The sequence below is a fragment of the Loxodonta africana genome, chromosome 18, assembly GCF_030014295.1.
Source record: "Loxodonta africana isolate mLoxAfr1 chromosome 18, mLoxAfr1.hap2, whole genome shotgun sequence".
Taxonomy (NCBI): Eukaryota; Metazoa; Chordata; class Mammalia; order Proboscidea; family Elephantidae; genus Loxodonta; species Loxodonta africana.
The window spans coordinates 30,603,756-30,623,806 of record NC_087359.1 but is presented as its reverse complement, the minus strand read 5'-3'; the positions used below and the strand labels follow the sequence as shown (position 1 = coordinate 30,623,806).

Genomic DNA, 20,051 nt, shown 5'->3' with positions numbered 1-20,051 from the left:
AGAAACCATCTCAAGAATAGATTTGACGTGTTGAACACTAATGACAAAAGGCCAGACAAGTTGTGGAATGACATCAAGGACATCATACACGAAGAAAGCAAAAGCTCATTAAAGAGACAGAAAAGAAAAAAAAAATAGATGTCAGAAAAGACTCTGAAACTTGCACTTGAATGTAGAGTAGCTAAAGTGAATGAAAGAAATGATAAAGTAAAAGAGCTGAACAGAAGATTTCAAAGAGCAGCTCGAGAAGACAAATAAACTATTACAATGATATGTGCAAATACCTGGAGATAGAAAACCAAAAGGGAAGAACACGCTTGGCATTTCTCAAGCTGAAGGAAATGAAGAAAAAATTCAGACTCAAGTTGCAACATTGAAGGAATCTACAGGGAAAATACTGAATGATGCAGGAAGCATCAAGAGAAGATAGAAGGAATACATAGAGTCACTGTACCAAAAAGAATGGATCTACATTCAACCATTTCAAGAGGTAGCATACAATCGAGAACCAATGGCGTTGAAGAGGTCCAAGCTGCACTGAAGGGAATGGCAAAAAACAAGGCTCCAGGAATTGACAGAATACCAATTGAGATGTTTCAACAAATGGATGCAGCGCTGCAGGTGCTCACTCATCTATGCCAAGAAATTTAGAAGACAGGTTCCTGGCCAGCTAACTGGAAGAGATCCTTTTTTGTGCCCGTTCCAAAGAAAGGTGATCCAATAGAACATGGAGATTATCAAACAATATCATTAATATCACACACAAGTAAAATTTTGCTCAAGATCATTCCAAAGTGGCTCTAGCTTTACATCCAAAGGGAACTGCCAGAAGTTCAAGGCGGATTCAGAAGAGGATGTGGAACGAGGGATATCACTGCTGATGTCAGATGGATCTTGGCTGAAAGCAGAGAATATCAGAAAGGTTTTTACCTGTGTCTTATTGTCTATGCAAAGGTATTTGTGTGGATTATAACAAATTATGGATAACATTGCGAAGAATGGGAATTCCGGAACACTCAATTATGCTCATGAGGAACCTGTGCATAGATCAAGAGGCAGTTGTTCAAACAGGACAAGGGGATCCTGCGTGGCTTGAAATCCGGAAAGGTGCACCTAAGCGTTGCATCCTTTCACCATACCTCTTCAATCTGTACGCTCCGAGAAGCTGGACTATATCAAGAAGAAGGCGGCATCAGGATTGGAGAAAGATTCGTTAACAACCTGCCGTATGCAGATGACACAACATTGCTTGCTGAAAGTGAAGAGGGCTTGGAGCAGTAACTGATGAATATCAAAGACAACAGCCTTCAGTACAGATTGCACCTCAACATAAAGAAAACAAAAATCCTCACAACGGGATCAATAAGCAACAACACGATAAACAGAGAAAAGTTTGAAGTTGTCAAGGATTTTATTATCATTGAAACCCAAATTTATTCTCAAAAATGTCTCTCAACACAACAGCACATCATTCCGTCCCTCTTTTACCCTTTTTGCCTCTCTATCTCTTTCTTTCAACCTTTTTTTTTTTTCCCCGTCACCTTCTTTTCCCTAAGATTTTGACCTCTTTTCTAAATCCCCTTTCTAGGAGAAGTTTGCTTTCACCTCTCTTGAGTGGCCTCTATTCCTGGCCACGACTTCATCATGTTGCATCTGCTCACCTTTTTAAGGCTGGACTCCCAGAAAAGTTTCCAGAACTTCTTCCCTCTTCCTTCCTTTCCATAATCCAGCCATAGGCTTAATAGCCACTGGCTGCAAATGTCAACTGCAACTCACTTGGGTAGAGAGGGGAAGTTGTTGGTGAGAACAGGCTGCAGTGAGGGCGGGGAAAACTTCATCCAGGGACAAAAGGCTGTCTGGCCTGTCTTCCTCTTGTTTCTCTTTCTGTCTGCTGAGCTTTCTCCACAAGGCTAAAACCTGGGCCTCCAGTGAGGTGAGGACTCGTATCTTCCCAGCTTGGCCACCATACAGGAAGGAAGCCTCTTCCTCTAGTTCCAACCAGAAAAATCCTAGGGGGTGGCACAGCTTGGATCATGTGTTCACGTGCACGGGCAAAGAGGCAGACCCCATAATAGGGGACCCCAACAAGAGTCATACAGTTTAAATGGACAAAAGGGGTTCTTCTCCTAGAGAAGAAGAGATCCACGTCTGTTGCGGATAGTTGCCATTGAGTTGATTCTGACTCATAGCAACTTTAGGTACAACAGAATAAAGTGTTGCCCAGTCCTGTGCCATCTTCATGACCATTGGTATGTTTGGGCTCATCTTCCAGTGTTATATCAGAAAGTATACTGTTGCGATTCCATAGAGTTTTCATTGGCTATTTTTTGTAGCTTGCTAGGCTTTTCTTCGGAGGTGCTTCTGGGTGGACTCGAACCGCCAACCTTTTATTTAGTAGTCAAATGCGTTAACTGTTGTACCATCCAGGGACTCCAGAGATGCCCTAGAGGTTTTCTCTTCTAGCCCTCTTATTTTACAAACAAGAAAATAGGCACAGAGAGGTTGAGCATTTTGCCCAATTTTACCAGCTGGTTAGTAGCATTGGCATAAGAGAATCCTAAAAATCATCTGCACTTGGGGTTTCCATCTGATATTTGCAAACTTTTTAAGAAAAATGTGGTGAAGAAAAATTATCCTGGACAAGTGTGCCACACATTTTTTGACATAAAAAAAAACAACCTAGTGCCGTCAAGTCGATTCTGACTCATAGCAACATTTTTTGACATAGATTTTTTTTTTTAAACTCATGAAAATTAAATCTAATCCCTGGCGGCATAGTGGTGAAGAGCTACAACTGCTAACCAAAAGGTCGGCAGTTCGAATTCACCAGGCACTCCTTGGAAACCCTACGGGGCAGTTCTACTCTGTCCTATAGGGTCGCTATGAGTCAGAATCAACTCGACAGCAATGGGTTGGGTTTTTTTTGGTTTTTCTACAAAATACTTTATCTTTACAAGTCACTGATGTTCAGAAAGCAATGACTCTTAGCTTTATGTTTTTCTGACCTTCAGCCATATGTCAGGCGTTCAGGGCCGGGTAAGCCAACACTTCATGGCACCAGAGGAATTCGTTCTAAAAGAGTTACTTTAGTAATTCCAAGGGTCACTCTCCCCGGCTTTTTGAGTTTGGATTTTCACACTTGCCTTCCTTAAAGAGAAATACACCCTTATAACTGGCACAACAGTTAAGGGCTCAGCTGCTGACTGAAAGGTCGGCAGTTCAAACCCACCAGTGGCTCTGCAGGAGAAAGACCCGTCCATCTGATCCCATAAAGATGACAGCCTAGAAAACCCCATGAGGTAGTTCTACTCTATCACATGGGGTTGCTATGAGTTGAAGTTGACTCGACAGCACCCAACAACAACAACAATTTATAATTGTTTGGTACTTTTTTTTCTCCTTTGATCTGTTCATAATTTTGTTTCCAAAGTCACTGGCACTGACTTTCAAGAGGAAGATATTGTTGTGGGTGAACAAGCAAGGCACGCGGGTCCTGAGATGCTGTTGTTGGAAACAAAGCCCCTTTGTGACTCTGTGAGAGTGGGCCCTCCCACATCATTCAGCACAAGGAAAATGGCACACACTGTACTCATGTTCTCGCTCACCCCTTGAATTTGTAAACAACTGAAACATAACACAAACAAGTTGTTTTTTTCTTAGCTCCCTCATGTTCTTAACTCAATAAAATATTAATTAACTTCATGAGTTTGTTTTTGTTTTTTAACCCCATATTATCTCTGCATTTGAATAGACTCCACGCACTGGTTTGTGATTGGCTGGTTTCTTTGAACGTGGGCCAATTTCTGTGTATGTGCCTTATAATAATCAGGATGGGCTAGATGATGGCGCAGTAAAAAACAACACCCAAGTCTCAATGGCTTGACAAAATACAAGTTGGTTTTTCGCTCATGCTACCTGTCCCATAAGGAGCTCTGGTGACAAAATAGTTAAGCACTGGTCTGCTAAATGGTTTGAATCCGCCTGGCAGCTCCATGGGAGAATGACCTGTTGGCCTGCTTCTGTAAAGGTTACAGCCAAGAAAATCCTATGTGGTAGTTCTACTCTGTCACTTGGGGTCACGATGAGTTGAAATCAACTTGAGAGCACCTAACAACAATAATGTGTCCTGTGAGGGTCAGTAGGGAGTGTGGTGCTTCGTGTAATCCCTCAGGGACCCTGGCTGAAGGAGGCTGCGTCTCAAAGTTTACTTCCACAATCACCTCAGCCAACGGCGAGGACTCGCCAGGGACTCGCACAAGCAATTAAGTGCTCCAGGCCGGAAGTGACTCCTGTCATTCCCTTTCACAGCTCATTGGCCTGAACTAGTCACGTGACCCCAACTCACCACAAGAGGCCAGGAAGTTCGGTGTTCCCTGTGCTCGGCAGAGAAGGAGGCCAGCCCTACTGACCAGTACAGGCCTGAGCACATACACATCACTGCTTGCAAGAATCCCCTCGTCATAATGAGTCTAAGTAAAAGCATCTCTGAGGGGAGCCAATTACTCGAAGGTTTAAGTACCAATTACGTGCAAGGCTCTGGACAGGACTGAAGAAAAAGGGATAAGAGAGGGCAGTAGTGGTCCAGTGGTAGAACTCTTGCCATCCACACAAGATCCCTGGGTTCCGTACCCAGCCCATTCACCTCACGCATAGCCGCCATCTGTCGTCAAGCCTGTGTGCCTATAGAAGCTTGTGTGTTGCCAGGATGCTGAACAGGTTTCAGCGGAGCATCCAGACTAAGATGACCTAGGAAGAAAGGCCTGGCAATCTACTTCCAAAAATCAGCCAGTGAAAACCCTGTGGATCACAATGGTTCGATCTACAACCCAGCGTGGGAATGGCGCAGGACTGGGCAGCATTAAGTTCCATTGTGCATGGGGTCCCCATGAGTTGGGGCCGACTTACTGGCAGCTAGCAACAACAGCACATGTAGGCATGTAACCAAAATCAGAGTCATGCTGGTGGCATCTGGTGGGTACAGGCCAGTGATGTTGCTACATATCCTACAATGCACAGGACAGCCCCATATCAAAAACTTATCTGGTCCTGAATGCCGATAGTGCCAAGATTAAGAAAACCCCTATTAGAGTAATGCAAGCTGCACATTAAGAAAACAAGTCTCCAAACCAAACCAAACAAAAATGCTGCCTTGAGCGCCACAGCTGCACGCAGGTCAGCAGTTAGGTTGCAGCTCCAGTCGTAAATATCATACAGGAGTGCCCAAGTGCTGAGCTATTGCTAGGCCCTGGATAGGGTGAATAACCAGGAACCACCTCTGATAACTAGCTACAAGTGGCCTTTATTCTCCAAATGCTGGTAGCACCCCAAGCCCCCTGTGACAACCAATAATGTCTCTAGAGATTACCCAATCTCCCTGGGGGCCAAAGTCTCCCCGAGTTGAGAGCCCTGCTCTAACAGAACCCTCAAGTTTGCCAAGAGCATATTTCAGTGGTGCAGCCGAGGAACAGACTGGGGACTATAAAACCTGTGCTGTTGAGTCAATTCCAACTCATGGCGGCCCCGCATGTGTCACCGTAGAAGTGCTCCGTAAGGTTTTCAAGGCTGTAGCCTTTCAGAAGCAGATCGCTAGGCCTTTCTTCTGAGGCGCCTCTGGGGGGGTTCGAACTGCCGACCTTTCAGTTAGTAGTTGAGTGCTTAGCCATTTGCACCACCCAGGGACTCCTGGGAACTATGAGGCCTGAGTTTAAATCCCTGCTCTGCCGCTAATTCACTCATTGCCCCCTTCCTTGGGTGTCAGTTTCCCTATCTGTAAAATGAGAGGCTAGGACAGGACAATTCCTACAGTCGCTTGTCTCGGAGCTTCTAAGGCTCTAGGGCTCAGGTTCTCCAATCTTTAATTCTGACACCACTTCATTCACAGCCCCTGGGGGGAAAAATGACAGAGGATTTCAGCCGCACAGAAGACAGCCCAGATGACAGAAGGGGGTGGTGAGGGGATCACAGAGCACCGAGGGCGGGCGGCAGGTGAAGAGCAGCAGGGAAAGGCACTGGCAGCGAGGTCACGCATGGACGCACGACAGGCATTTCTGGGCTGACCTGGTGCCTCCCTACTATAAAACCAACATACCGAAAAAACCAAACCAGTTGCTGTGAAGTTAATTCAGACTCCCAGCAACCCATGTGTGTCAGAATAGAACTGTGCTCCACAGGGTTTTCATTGGCTGTTTTTTTGTGAAATAGCTCATCGGGCATTTCTTCAGAGGTGCCTCTGGGTGGACTCAAACCACCAACCTTTCAATTATCAGCTGAGAGCTTAACCATCTGAACCAACCAGGGACTGCTACAAAGCCATCAAGTGACCTAAGGAATAAGAAGAGACAGACAGGGAGTTGGTAAAGGGTTTGAACAGAAGTTAAGAGAATAAACAGCAAACAATGTACACAGAGAAAAAAAGAGCAATGGACCCAAGAAAGGTGGGCATCATTTTATGTGTGAGGCTCTGCTATATCCTTGCTGTCGGCAAGAGGGATTGAACTGCTTCAGTTCAGCTTGAATCAGCCTGTAAACTTAAAAAAAAAAAAAAAAATCATTACCATGGATTATTAGATTTTCTCATCTCTTACTGGCCGCTGGGCTCTTGTTTCACTGTAGTCAAAAGATAGGGGCTCAAAGAGGAAAGAAAGAGATGCTCCCTGTCCCCCGTCATCCACATTTCCTCCTGGTCCATCTCAGAATCCAGTAAAGCTTGACAGTGAACTTGAAACGGATTGAGTGGTATTTAATAAAAGACCATTCAGTCTAAACGATGATTGAGGACTTTTTGAAAGCCCGAACAGACAGCTGGAAGGGTCCTTTCCACTCTGTTATTGTCATGTGTCATCAAGTCGATTCCAACTCATAGTGACCCTTCAGGACAGAGTAGAACTGCCCCGTAGGGTTTCTTAGAGCTGTAATCTTTAGGGGAGCCGATAGCCAGGTCTTTTCCAGTGGAGTTGGGGTGGGTTCGAAATGGTGACCTTTCAGTTAGCAGCCGAATGCTAAACCATTGCCCCACCAGGGCTCCTTCTTTCCATACTACCAAAAAACTTGTTGCCATCGAGTGGATTCCGACTCAGAGCAAACCTATAGGACAGAATAGACTGCCCCATAGGGTTTCCAAGGAGTGGCTGGTGGATTCAAACTGCTGACTTTTTGGTTAGCGGCCAAGCTCTAGGTCCCCTAAAAAAGGGTTTATGTATATCTTTTCTTTGTCTTGTTTCATTTTTTCCAGCCACATTAACATTTTCCTGGGTTGCTAATAGCCTGCTTTCCCAGGCCATGCTAGATTCCACAGTCAGTACCTGTTGCCCAGAAATCTTTCATCTAGTTGTTTTTTTATCCATTGAGTCCACCAGTCATTCAGCAGCTGTATGTGAAGTACCTACTATGTGTCAAATACTGTGTCATGGGCCAAGGAGACAAAGGTGAGTACAGTCCAGGTCTTCTGGGGTTGTCACACTCAGATGCGCGTACACACCCCAGTGCGGTAGTGGGACACCCAGGGAGTGACACCTGGCCCTACAAGGTCAGGGCAGGCCCCTGAGAAGGAGGTGCCAGAGCTGAATATTGAAGGACAAATAGAAGTTAATCAGACAGCGATGAAAGAATGATTTAGGCCTGCGAAAGGCAAAAAGCAAGAGAATGTTTGATCAGTTGTTGAATTGAAGGAGCACAAAGTGGCTAGGATAATGGTATGCGATGGCAAGATGGTAAGGAATAAGCCCAGGCTGGCTGACCAAGGCTTCATCTGCTGAGCCAAGGATCTCCATGCTGGGACTTTAATTCTGAACTATTTTAAACACAGATATAAATTCCTAAATTCTCAGGGCTGCCGGTGACCACTATGTTCACTAGAATATTTTGATTCTATCATACTGGTTTTCTGTAATAAAGGCATGAGTGAATTTAGAGGTACCTAAATAGTTTGCTTAACTATTAACTGTAAGGTTGGTAGTTCTAATCCACCCAGTAGTACTGCAGAAGAAAGGCCTGGTGATCTACTGTAAGATTACAGTCATTTGAAAACCCTATAGAGTGCAGTTCTACTCTGAAACACATGGGGTCGCCATGAATTGAAATCGACTCAATGGCAATGGATTTGGTTTTTTGTTTTTAATTAATTTAAGGGATACTGTGGGTGGTGCACTTGGCTGCTAACTGAAAGATTGGAAGTTTAAGTCCACCCGTAGGTGTCTCAGAAGGAGGGCCTGGTGATATACGTCTAAAAATTCAGCCGTTGAAAACCCTATGGAGCACAGTTCTACTCTGACACACACGGGGTCGCCATAAGTTGGAGTCAGCTCCATGGCAGCTGGGTTATTAATTTACGACTAAAGATAGGGGGCCCGTGTAAAGCCATATTACACCAACGCAGTGTTTAGGATCCTGTGTCCTTCTAAGAATGGCCTGCCAGAAGATGGCTTCCAGCTCATTCCCTGATGCGATAGAAGCCAGACTCAACTGAGGGAACCATTTCCAACTGCAGCAAAGGAAAAGCCTCAGGGCCCCGGAGAGTTTCTCTGCTCTGCAGGCCTGTCGGCATCAACCCTGTCTGTATTCGTCTGTCGCGGAGCATCAGACAATCCCTGTGTCTTGGGCAGTAGCTGACAGAAACGCAGCTCACTTCACGCAGCAATATGGTAAAAGAAGGGTCTAGGTAGCCTAGGGCTTCAAAACTGCCTAGGATTCAGTGACAAACTCCCTGAGCTGCTAAATCCTAGGGACCCTTCCAGGGCAATTATGGTAAAACTTGCAAAAGCCGGAAACAAAAACTCAAATATTTATCACTAAAACGAGCAATAGAAAAACATTGTCTGCACCCTGTCAACGGTGGAAAACTTGCGAGACCCGGAAAACGGAGGCAGTCCCATTGCGTTCCGCCTCTCACAGGTTTCATTGTATTTATTTGAGTTGCTAGACATGGGACCAATAAGTTTTTGTTAATATTTAAAAACACACATAATCTGTTATGCAGAAAAAAAATGTTATAGAACAAAATTCTCTTAGAGTATAATCTCCTCGCTGAACCACTGAATTCAGCAGAGACTTTTTTTTATCGTTGAAGCATATAATTCACTACTTGGAATTTGATTTTTAAAGAATGGACGCTACACGCAATAGTTTGAAACCGATCACGTGGAGCTGCTTAGGTAACGGCTAACTTCAAATTTTTAAGATGGATTCATACTAACAGGTCACCTGCTAATCACTGCAGTGTAAGTAACTTGAGGTCTTACTCATTGCACTCCCCACCAGTGTGCGCGCACACACACACACACACACACACACACACAGAGGAAAGAATAAAGAAAGGTTTGTTGAAAGGACAAACGGGGTGAATAACCTGCTTCTTGGATTAAAAAACAAAAACCAAACAGCAACAACAACAAAAACAAACTCAGAACACTAATCTCTAACAGTCAGTGGTAGTACTTAGAACTTAATGTTACTTAGAAAAAGAGATACTAATTGTTTTTGTCCTGAATAAAGGACAGTTTGGGAAAAATGAAGTGTACGTGACAGAATGTAGTCATGAGATTTGACTCACGTCTTAAGATTTTGGTAACGTTTAGAATTCCGACTTCATCTTCCATAGAGTGGGATTTTGCAGCTGCTAACATGCCTTCATGTGAACTGAAATTTTACATTTTGAAATTTGGAAACCCTGGTGGCGTAGTGGTGAAGTGCTGCAGCTGCTAACCAAAGGGTCGGCAGTTCGCATCCGCCAGGTGCTCCTCGGAAACTCTATGGGGCAGTTCTACTCTCTCCTAAAGTGTCGCTATGAGTCGGAACCGACTCGACGGCATGGGGTAACATGCCTTAGGAAACGCTGGTGGCGTAGTGGTTAAGTGCTGCAGCTGCTAACCAAAATGTCAGCAGTTGAAATCCACCAGGTGCTCCTTGGAAACTCTACGGGGCAGTTCTACCCTGTCCTATAGGGTCAATATGAGTCCGAATCAACTCCACAGCAGCGGGTTTGGATTTTTTTGGTTTAACATGCTTTAAGTGAAAAGGGGATATGCTCATCTTTTCTAAGTTTTGTATGTGGGACTCCCGTCTGAGCACTCCCCAGATTGTCTGAACTTCCCCAAGGCTGGGATTATACAGTGCCTGGGCAAAGCTGAATATAACTAGAGGGTGACCTCATGGATATGTTATGCCTGGTCCCTATTTCTGGTACCTAGAATCATGCTTGCTTTTTTGACAATAGAGCTATGCTGCTGAATCATTCGTAACCTAAACTCTCGTCTGCAGTTCAGTCTGCTTCTTGCCAGGAACCTGGGAAATCCAGAGAAGGGGCAATGGCTTTGGGAGGGCAATGGAGGAGAGGCAGAGGGGGGTGGTAAGAAGCATTTAGGAAATGGACAGACAGGAAAAAAAAAAAAAAGAGTTTAACCAATAATCAGTGAGAGGTGAGTCCAGGGAAGTTAAAGCATGGCTCTGCCTCACTTTATATAATCGAGGTGTTTATAAATTTGCAGGTAAATCCATTCAGATTTCAATTGCAACAGGAAAACTGACATTTAGAGGAATCTGTTAATGGTTCTTTTTGTATAGTGAATCATTTGTTTGTAAAGTTAATAATCACATTCTAATTTAGCTATGAAACCCTGGTGGTATAGTGGTTAAGAGTTTGGCTGCTAACCAAAAGCTCAGCAGTTCAAGTCCACCAGGTGCTCCTTGAAAACCCTATGGGGCAGTTCTACTATGTCTTATTGGGTCGCTATGAGTCGGAATGAACTCGACAGCAATGGGGTGTTTTTGTTTTTTGTTTTAATTTAGCTGTAAAGAGACCTGCTGGCAAAGTGGTTAAAAGCTCTACTGCTAGCCAAAAGGTCAGCGGTTCAAACCCACCACCAGCAGCTCCACCAGAGAACAATGTGGTGGTCAGCTTCTGTAAAGAGTCCGTCAAGTTGATTCCGATTCGTAGGGAACCTACAGGGCGAGTAGAACTGTCCCATAGGGTTTCCAAAGAGCAGCTGATGGATTCAAACTGGTGACCTTTTGGTTAGCGGCTGGGCTGTTAACCACTGTGTGACCAGGGCTCCTCCATAAAGATTACAGCCTTGGAAACCCTGTGGGGCAGTTCTGCTCCGTCCTATAGGATCGCTATGAGTCGGAATCAACTCGATTGCAACAAGATTTAATTCAGCTGTAGGTGGCACAAATAGTTTAGTGCTCAACTATAAGTCGGAAAGTTGGCAGTTCAAACCCACCCAGAGGTGCCTTGGAAGAAAGTCTTGGCAATCCACTTCCAAAACTCAGCCTCAGAAACCCTGTGAAGTGATCCTACTTTGCCTGCATGGAGTCGCCATGAGTCAGAACCAACTCGATGACAACTAACAACAACTGAGCTGTATTTTATATCAATATTTTCCTATGTTGACTTTTTAAGAAAGGATATTTAGGCATCTTATTGAAGCACCCTACCTAGCAGACAATTAAGCAGAAGAAATATATATTTTAGGTTGTCTAAATATGCCCTGAATTTGGATCTCTGAATTTACAGCTGAAAATAAAGGAATGCTGGTATTGAAGGCTGTCAACTGTCGAAGAAGAAAATGTCTTTTTATGAAAAATATTTTCAGGAAACTACTTCAATGCAGAATAATGGGTGGCTATTCAGCTAAAGGAGCCCTGGTGGTACAATGGTTAAAGCTACCAACTGCTAACTGAACTGAGAGGTCAGCAGTTCAAAACCACCAAGCGGCTCTGCAGGAGAAAGATGGGGCAGTCTGCTTTCAGGGAGATTTACAGCCTCAGAAACCCTATGGGGCAGCTATGAGTCAGAATCGACTCAATAGCAGTGTGTTTTGTTTTGGGTTTTTTTGTATTCATAGCTAGGAGGAATTACCAAGTGAGATAATTTCTTAGCATTGTTGTGGCTGTTTCCCAACTCTCTCTTTTCCCCCTCTTGTTGGTATTTAGCTGGTCACGAGGCCATCTGTAATAAAAACTACATGTCCCAGCCTCTCTGTGTAATTTCAGACCAATATGATGTTAGCAAGAATGTCACATATGATTTCCAGGAAGTGTCCCTCAAGGGCAAGGATGCTCCCTTCTTCATCTCTTCCTCTTTTCTGGGGATAAATGCAGATGTGATGTCTGGAGCTCAAGCAGCCATTTTGGACTATGATGCAGCTTGTTAAGGATGGTAGAAAAAACAAACAGAGAAAGACTCCCTGATGGTCTTGGAGTTTCCATAATAGCCCTTGAGAGAGAAATAAAATTTTGTCTTGTTTAAACCAGTACTGGATTGCTTTTTTTTTTTTTGGTCACCTAGAGCATAAGCAAAGATGAATTGATCCAGTCATTAAGGAAATGCTCATTTCAAGTCATTGTAGCCTTTATTTAGTTCGCTTAAATAGATTTACGAAGCCCCCATCATACAGGGAAAACAAAACCTAAGGGTTCTAAGGTTGAGGGTCCACGAACTTAGAGAGGAAAACACTCATCTTTATCTTTACAACCTCTATTAGAATTTAGTATTTCAGTGATGAATGTAATAGTAACAGTACATACCTGTGACTTTGTCATCAATACATATTTTCATATCATAGTACATGTGTTACAGATATCTCAAAATATCAGCTATGATTCCTGCCACTTTGAAAGTAAAAACGTTATTAACCCGCTTTTAGATTTTGTTATTTAATGTATTAATGAAAGAGCAGTCTGGGTTCTCTGGGAAGCAGATTTTGGGACAGAGTTTAGCTTGTAGGATATTTATTAGGGAGTGCCCTTGGGATCAATACATGTGGAGGGGGAAAAAAGGCAGAATTGGGAAGAAGGAGAAGTCAAGCTGGGCTCAGGCCCAACAGCAGCCTCTGTTGACCCCACAGGATTCTCTGGAGCCAAAATGGGCCATCAGAGTTGTCCCATATTAAGCCTGTATAACCCCACCAGGTCAGTCACTAGATGTGGGGTACTCTGCAGCTGAGGCAATTTTTGAAGGCTATGACAGCTGAAGGCACAACCAGGAGCTGGGGCAAAAAGTCCTTCCTTAAAGGGGCCTCTAGGTGGTATATCTTCATATCTATCACAGCCCACCCCTTGCACTGCTCAGATCCACTTTTCCATACACATTCAGGAATCAGATTTTTCAGGATTTCAGTGGGCCTCTCTTCTTGGGGGAACCTTAGAAGAGGACAATTTGTTCTCCTTATTAACCTTTGACCCCCACAGCTGTAACAGGTCTTGGGATCATCACTGATACTCATCATCTCTCTCCCCTATTATCCATTCCAGGTTCTTCTCACCCTCAGCTTTCACCTCTACTGGTCTAAGGGCTTACCTGACAGCATGACCCAGGCCATCTTCTCTGGGGGATCTCAGTTCTGGTTATGATCACCATGTCCTTCTGTGGTAGGCAGAATAATGCCCTCCCCACCAAGATGTCCACACATGCCAATCCGTGGAACCTATGCATATGCTATTTTACATGGCAAACGGACTTTGCCAAAGTGATTAAATTCAGGATCTTGAGATGGAGTGATTACCCTGGATTATCCAGGTGGGTCCAATGTAATCACGAGAGTCCCTATGGGTGAAAGGAGAGAAGAGAGTCCAAGAAAGAGATTTGAGGACAGAAGCTGAGGTCTGAATAATTCGATTGCTGGCTGGAAGCCGCACACCAAGGAATACAGGTAGCCCCTAGAGGCTGGAAAAGGCAAGGACATGGATTCTCCCCTGGAGCCTCTAGAAAGAACAAAGTTCTGTCAACATGCCATGTTTTAGTCCCATAAGACTCATTTTGGACCTCTGGTCTCCAGAACTGTACATTTGCATTGTTTTAAGCCATAAAGTTTGTGGTAATTTTTCATATCAGTGATAAAACTAATATACATTCTCAGGCTAGGATTGACGTACCTGTCCCTTAACAATCCCAGTTGATTTTAGCCCAGTGATATCTGTTACGTGAGTGAGCCATTACATTCTGGAGTCTATTTGTTACAATAGCTTAGTTTACTGTGACTAATGTAGTATGCGATTAGATCTGATGGCAGAGTTTCCTAATTCTACAGGTATCTGTATCTCAGATCTAACCCCACCTAGGACACCATTACATAAAACACTGAAGCCCAGAAAAGTTAATGAATTTGTCGAAGGTCAGACAAAATGGCTAAGATTAGGATCCAACTCTCCTGAGACCTAATCCAGTTCTCTTTCCTCTACGCCATTCTGCCTTCCATGGCTCTCTATATGCGGGCAGGGTGTGCTCCATGTGGCCAGGAGATTTCTATTTCAGCAAGGGAGAGGGTTGAGAGTATGGATGCGTTTTCTTGGCCTGAATTAGTGAAGCATTAGCTACCAACAGTGATTAAATTATCTGCAAGCAACACTCAACTCCACATTACAAACAGATGACAGATCTGCTTAAGATTGTTTCTAGCATCCATTATCTCAATTTAATATTAGGCAAATGTGATCATTCAGTATCAGGGGACCACAATGTCACAGGTCTCTGTCAGTTTTCAATTATACTAAATTTTAGAGGAAAGAAAATGAGAAATTTGAACGGGGAGGAATATTTGGCTGCTACCATTTATTTTACGTAAAGAAATAAAGTAATGTATAGCAAAAGCATTGATAATGATGATGAAATAATAACTACTATTTATCATTTAATGAAAGCCCACAAGAAACAAGATATCTATAATTATCTCATTTAATCCCTGAGTTGGTCAGCTTTGCTGGTGTAATAAACAAACCTAAAAATCAAGCTTCAAACTGGTTCATTCCAGTTTGAACCCCTGCTGAAAATTTGCATTTCTAACAAGTTCCCAGGCAATGCTAATGTTGCTGGTTAGGGACTGATTCTGAGAACCACTAGTAGAGCAGTGGTTCTCAAAATTTGTTATACGTAAGAATCACCCAGGGATCTTGTTAAATGCAGATTCTGATTCAGTATATCTGGGGTGGAAATGTAAATTCTTAGCAGGGGTTTGAACTGGAACAAACTGGTTTGAAGACCTGCCTAAAATCTCAGCAGCTTACACAACAAATGTTTATTTCTTGTTCATGTAATACGCGCTTTCTGGCGTGTTTTCATTCTGGAACCTAGGCTGAAGAAGTAATCCTAAGGGTTCATGCCACTGTAGTGACGGAGGGGATAAGTATATATCATGTGTATATCACATCTACTAGTTGTAGTTGCCGAAGACCACCGCGGGGCCAAGCCAAGTATCAACAGAGGAGCTGAGAGCTGGGGCAAGGCAGATCATGCAGTCATGGCTGGGGATGTATAACCCCAACAAAAGAAGAAACAATTGGGGACAATAATAAAATCTTAATCTGATAGATATTAGTCACCCCCCTTTACCCCTCCTGACACTTCCAGAGAGATGAGTAACTCTGATAAACTCCTTCCGGAAGCTGGAACTATCCCCTCCAGTTGGGGTCATTAGGGATGGATTTAGTAAACTATGAGCTAGGGTTTGAAGGACATGTTATGAGGAGGGACCAGTCCCTGGAGAAGGACATCATGCTTGGTAGAGGGTCAGCAAAAAAGAGGCAGACCCTCAAAGAGATGGATTGACACAGTGGTTGCAACAATGGGCTCAAAAATAGCAAGGATTGCGAGGATGGCGCAGGGTCAGGCAGTTTCGTCCTGTTGTACATAGGGTTCCTGTGAGTTGGAACTGACTCAATGGCACCTAACAACAAATTGTATGTCCAGAACAGCTAGGATGGTGAGAGAACAGCAATAACGTCACTTACAAAGACTTATGGAATTAGCCTCTTGTACCTATCATCATCCCCCATTGCTGCCAATAATATGTTAATCAAACCTATGGAGCCCCTGGGTGCTGCCAAAGGTTACTGCTCAGCTGCTAACTGAAGGTTGGAGGTTAGAGTCCACGGAAGAAAGGCCTGGTGATTTACTTCTGAAAAATAAGCTATTGAAAACCCTGAGGACCACAGTTCTACTCTAACAAACATGGAGTTGCCATGAGTAAGAATCGACTCGACAGCAACTGGAAAAATTAAATCCGAGTTAATAAAGCATTTTCAGTGACTTGCTTTTTATATTAATCTATGATACACATTTTTTTTTTTTTTAAAGAATGTAAGCTATGCAAATAAAGTTTCAAGATAAGTTCCCACCCCCCTAGGAGGAGATGGCTGCCCCTGACCCCCTACATAGAAAGTCTCTCACTGCCAGGGCTTAATTACATTTTAGGGGATAAGGAATCCAAGTAAGGTCAGAGGCTAGGGCCTGGGGCCTGGGTTACCAGGAAAATGTGTGTATCCAGGTGAGAATCTCCAACAGGTACTTAGAAATTCAGATCTCAACTCTACTTACAGTACACGGGTGTTTCAACAAATAAAAAAACTGTATGTGAAAAGGCTCTGCAATGTTATAAGCACCATTCGAATGTCGTCTAAATTAAGATTTTTTTCTAGGGTCAATTTATACACAATAAATTCATTATTTAAAAAAAAAAAACAAAAACTGTAATGCTGAATTAGCCAGTAAGATTTGTTAAGGGAAAATATTCACTTGGTCAATAAGAAAAAAGGTGGAAAGCAAGCAGAGAGGAAACGGGCCCAGGGAAACTGAGCTCCGACAAGGGGATCATTTCGGGAGACCCCGGGAAGAAGGGTCGGGATCACCAGGTCAGGGACAAGTAGGGCGAGCCTGGAGGAAGCCTTGGAGAGGGATCCGGAGTGGACTCAATGGGGAGCCAGCCATGGGGACATCCACTGAGATGGGACACCGCCCCGGGATGACGGGAAGAAAGGCGGCAGTAGGTCTGGGCCCGCAGCAGCCCGCCTTGCAGCGACCGAAAAGGGTCGCCGAGCCTCCTGCCCGAGGGACGAGACCCGTCAGAAAAGACAAAGGCTCCAGCGGCGGGAGGCCGGGAGTGCGCGTGCGCCACCGAGCGCGCGTGCGCGTGGCGGTCAGTGCCGCGGCCCTAGGCATGCCGACGGCGAGGACCGGGGAAGGAAGCCGCCGAAGGATTGAGCAAGGAGGCCGGGAAAGACCGAGCGGTGGGGCGCTGGCGCGCGCCCGCTAGTGGCCGGAGGAAAAGACTCCGGCAGAGGCCTAGCTGCCCGCCCCTCCCCTGGGGAAGCTCGCGTTCCCGCTGCTCGCGCCTGCGCTGCCCGCCGGCCTCGGGAGCGCGCCCTCTCGCCGGCGCGCGCGCGCACTCGCAGTCACCGCCACCCACTGACTCCCGCACCAGCAGCACCACCACAGCCACCTTCTCCTTCTCTCCTGTCCTCTCCTGTCCTCGACCTCTGTCGACCAGCAGGTAAGCGCCGAGGCTCCGAAATCTGCCCACCCCTTGGCCCCGCAGCATCCCCCCGCGGCCGCCCCTCGCCCTCCGCTGCAGAGATGGGCTTCGTGCACTGGGCACCAGTGGTTGACAGAGGTGGGGCCCCTCCCTGAGCCCTCTGCGCTCTGGAGCTGGGGCTAGGGCGGCTTGGAAAGGAACTCGTGCAAAGGATGCACGCGCGCGTGTGACTGCGTGTGTGTGTGTGTGTGTGTGTGTGTGTGTGTGTGTGTGCGCTGAGGGGGGAGGGGTCCGCACGTCCGGCTTCACGCGGGCGGGGGCCGAGGCTGTGCCCGCAGGGTGGGGCGCGGATGGCGGTGGCCTGGGGAGGGGGCTGCTCTACACTCTTGAACGCCACCTTTTGCCGCAATGGGCGTATGTCTGTGTATGTGGAGGTGGGGATCCAATGACGACCCCCGAAACCGAACCTGTAATCTGATTTCTCTGCTCCCGTTTGCCAGCAGCCCTAAGGAAGGTACAGGTCTGGTTCTAGAAAAGATGACTCCCTGACTACCCCTCCCTGCGTCTCCCCAGAAGCGATTCCAATGGGGTTTCTCTGCCCCTGATTTAAGGCGGAGGCCCGCCCCCTCCCCCTTTTCTTCCTTCAGAAACCGCAGGGGACATTTGGGGGCTGGGAGTGGAATCGGAGAGATGGGGAGGGGTCCAGGAGCTGTCACTTTAGCTGCCCTTCCCCCTGTGCACTCCTGGCACCGACACAAGAGCAGCTTCGCGGATCTCAGTGTGGAGGCTCGGAAAGGCAGGGGTCACCCGGCTTTGCGATTGGACAAACTCGGCGGCCTCGGGTCCCTGCTCCTGGGCGCGCGCAGCCGCGGGCGCGCACAGCCGCAGCCGCGCGCAGCCGGGCGCGGGGGCTGCAGGTGCATTTCGGGGCGGGCCCCTTTCTCTGCGCTCTGCGCGGGGCGGCTGGCGTGTGCGCTCCCTGCCGGAGGCGCTGGGCTGGCGCGCAGGGCTCGCCCCTCACTGCGGCAGAGGGTGTGGATCCGGGTGGGAGAGGAGGAGGAGGGTGGGTTGTGCCTCCTCCTACCCACCCCCCGCTTTTTTCCCCTCAGAACGCGAGGTGCCATCTTTTTGCGGCGTACCACGTACGGTACCAAGCCAGGCTGGGTGGCTGGGCCTCGGAGGAGCAGGGCGGAGACTGCTATTTAAAGGGGGGCAGGCAATCGGCGCTGACATTTTGGCATTTATCCGCTGCGGGCGTGAGCACTGGGGGCGATCACCCAGGACCTTTCTCGGGGTCTCGCTGCTTTGTTTGGAGGGATTACGTGATCTGCGCTCCCAGCCCTGGATTTTAGACTTTTAGTTTATGGGGGGTGTTTCGCCAAGTCCCCTGGCCTCCCTCCCTCTTTTTTTTTCTCCCCTGCATTTCAGAGCCATTTGTTGAATCTCGGTGTCTGCTGGGATCGGTGAACCCGAGTCACAGCCTCAGGGGCACGCATGAAACGGGCATGTCCTCGCGCGGCCCCCTCCCGGAGCCCAGCCAAGCCCCAGAGGCATCCGCTGAGCTGAGGAGGTGGAATTCGAGGTGTTGGCGCACCCCGCCAGTGGACACAGGGGGACCACGCTCCCAGACCTGGAGCGTCCCGGGGCTCGCTCCCCAAAAGGCTGCACAGTGAGAGGTGCGGTCGACCCCATCCCCCGGGATGCAGGGGCTCGCAGGCAGGGGCTGTCTCCACTCTACTCCCTGTTGCTTCTCCCGGAGCAAATGTGTGTGGGGGGTGGGGCAACTTGAGGTTCTCTGGGGTGCTGCGGCCACACCCATCTTTTCCGAGTGGACTGTGGGGAGCTACGTGGGGGTTGCCATGGAAACCACACGCGACCCAGGAAGGGGCCGTGGGGCGTTCTCCGCCCCTTACCCGCGAAGATTGAGGATCTGGGGAGGCCGGGGCCACGCCCCCCATCCCTTTGATGGCGCGGTGGGGTCCACGGCTCTTCCTAATTGGCCACTGGCGGCCTCAGCCACCCAGAGAGGCGTCCCTGTAGTCTTTTTATTATTATTATGGCCGTTCTGGTGAATATCGTTTTAGAAACGTGCGGGATTTTCGCATAAAAGCCCTGGTTCACTGGTGCCCTTGAAACCAGGGACGGGGGACCCCTTGCGAGCAAGTCCCAGCCTCGCCCTCGTAGTGATTACACGTGCGATGAGGCGGGCCTGCCCGGTTTCTGGTTGGTTCTGTCTCTGCAAACTGGCCTGGGGCACAGATCGAAGTAGATGGCCGAATCGTCCGCTGTGGCCGCCCAGATTGACCTGAATTCCCGGGGAATGGCTTGGATCGGAGTCCAGAGCCCACTGGGGTCAGACCGCCCCTCTGCTGCGAGGCCTCCCCGCAGAGCTGGGCCCTCGGCGGGCTGATCGAAGAGCGGCTCCAGGACCCTGGCTAGGCAGCTCTGGGGGCGGAATTCTCGTGCAGACAGAGCAAGGGTCCTGCCGCGGCCCTGGGAAAGGGGATCCGCGGCCACGGCTCCCCGTGGCGACTCGCAGACAGAGAGATGCCACCTCCTGCCTGTTGGGGGAAAAGGAACTGGCGGGGAGTAGCGCACTTAGCCCAATGCCGGGAACAAAGCGCGGTCCACGCGTCTGAGATTTCGCTCCATTATAAAATGTGTTGGTTTGATGAAGCACTCCAGCCGGCAAGGCCCGGGGGCTGCTCATGGAGGAATCTTAGGGGCCAGAGTGTGGTCCTTCGGCCGGCGATTTGTAGCGCGTTAACGAACGGCCTCACCGGGGCATCTCGAGGGATGCAGCGTTTAAAC

General features: G+C 47.3%; 1 protein-coding gene across 1 annotated transcript in view; it reads left to right on the top strand.

Moving 5' to 3' along the window:
* Nucleotides 1-17,172: 17,172 nt before the first annotated feature.
* MAPT (microtubule associated protein tau) overlaps nucleotides 17,173-20,051 on the top strand; it is a 130,201-nt gene continuing 127,322 nt past the window's right edge. The window contains exon 1 of the mRNA XM_064270986.1: nucleotides 17,173-17,258. The gene's annotated coding sequence lies outside the window, so the exon portion shown is untranslated. The remainder of the gene's footprint in view (nucleotides 17,259-20,051) is intronic.